General features: G+C 38.1%; 1 pseudogene; it reads left to right on the top strand.

The window, feature by feature from the left end:
* Positions 1 to 1,167: 1,167 nt before the first annotated feature.
* On the top strand, positions 1,168 to 1,445 carry LOC100965038 (annotated as a pseudogene).
* Positions 1,446 to 1,989: the final 544 nt, after the last annotated feature.

Genomic DNA, 1,989 nt, shown 5'->3' with positions numbered 1-1,989 from the left:
CTGGCTACCTATTCTATGTGAGGCACTATGCCAAACTTCACTAAAGTTAGTCTTTCTTTTCTTACATCAAGGAATAAAGCTCATGGTAAATTAAAATAAATCCTCCATAGCCATACGTGGTAAAACCTGCATAGAGCTTTGTGTTTCTATAATTTCATAATTTGAATATTTGGGATTTGAGTGTGGGGAGAATGGAAATGTAGCCTAAAATTATAGCACCCATCCTAAGAGAAAAATTTAATTTTTTTTTTAATTTAATAAAGAATGCTGAAATTCCTTCTGGAGTTTTTGTTTGAGAGCCTGAATTTAACAAGTACAACTGGGTATTTGTTCTGAATTAGGTAAATGGTGCCAGGAGCAGCAATTATCTTTGATGCTTACTGTTATTTGAGTTTCATAGGAGGGAGAAGAAAGCTCCTGGGAAATACCAAGGTTGGTAGGTAAGAAAAAGAGTCTATAAGAAGTAAAACAAGAAAGAATGGATATTTATGAAAACTCAGGTTGAGGGGCAGGAGTGGAATGATTTTCTTAATTATATATTGTCAGATTTTGTAAGTATGAGGCCGGTGTATCAGATGTGGTGAAAGTACTTGGGTGTTGGAAGGAAAATGCAGAACATTAAACATGGCCCAATTATTAAAGAATATCGATGATCTACACCATCATCACTGCTTTCCTAATTCACGTTGTGACCTGAACCCACAGCTCACCTCTTGTTCTGAAGGCCGGTTGCATCCCAGGAAGAGGCAGTAGCTGTACTTGAACAGTAATGACATAGTATGTCATTCAACAGATTGCTGGGGCAGTTTTGTTTGGCAACATGGTTGTATGTGAGTTATTAAACTAAATCCTGTTCTCTTATACCATTTAAAAAAGGAAGAAACACGAGGGCGTGTGAAATAGTTATTTGTATTCTCAGTAGGATTACGATGAGTCACTGTTAAATAACCTCTTTCGTTGTTAGGGGGATTGAGTTTTCCTTCAAGAGGCAAATACACGCACACACACAAATAAGCATGACTTGGAGCCACATGTGGCAGGGATGTTCTTCTGGAATAAGATTGTCCTGCTACCATTCTGATTTGAAAAAAGTCCTGATGGCTGGACCCTGTGCATGCAGACGGTGTCACCTGGACCTTAGGCAGCTGTACACGGGTATCAAAGACAATGGCTAAGAACAAATTAAGAGACAGAAGCCCAGGAATGTATCTCGTACAGCCAGCCAAAAAAACTTTAAGGCCGAAAACAAAGCCAAACCACTCATTTTGAGAAGGTAAATGTTATGAATGATGAAAAGTTAGCAGGGTGAATAAAGCTTTTGTAAATATACAAAAGGAACTGGTACACTTCTCACACGGCCTTTCTCTCGAACCTGTACAGACTGAGTTGATCCTCAGCAGCCTCATGAAAGCGAACCAGTGAATGTTGATGAAGCTACAAGATGAATGGTTCAGGGGTAATACTGAGATAATGCATCTGATTCCCACCAAAGACCAATAAATTAAATGTTTTATACAAAAAAGAGAAAAAAGTACTGATGGATAAACTTCTGATTATGTTATAAAGATTAGAAACAGGCAAATTTATCCTCCAGCTCAGCTGAATTTTCCAAAAAGCGAGAGTCTTCCAACTTTCCCTAAAGGGCTGGAGTGAATAGTTTTGGCTTTGTGTGTCCGGTGGTTTCCATCACAACTCCTCAGCGCTGCCCTCACAGTTCAAAAACACCCAGAGAAATAACGAGGCGTGACTGTGTTCCTAGAAAAGTTTATTTATGAACACTGAAATTTGAATTTAATGTAATTTTGTGTGTCACAAACATTATTTCTCTTTAGATTTTTTTACCCACTGAAAGATGTTAAAATCATTCCTCTTGGTTTATTAGCTACACAAAAGTAGATGGTGGACCAGATTTGGCCAATGGGCTATTGTTGACCAACTCTGCTTTAAAGTGTCTTAGTCCTTTGTTTCTCTCATAGATTCCAAACTAAC

Source organism: Otolemur garnettii, unplaced genomic scaffold, assembly GCF_000181295.1.
Source record: "Otolemur garnettii isolate 467f Iridium unplaced genomic scaffold, OtoGar3 scaffold00006, whole genome shotgun sequence".
NCBI lineage: Eukaryota > Metazoa > Chordata > Mammalia > Primates > Galagidae > Otolemur > Otolemur garnettii.
Note: the sequence above shows the minus strand (reverse complement) of the source record. Positions and strands in the feature narration are given on the sequence as shown.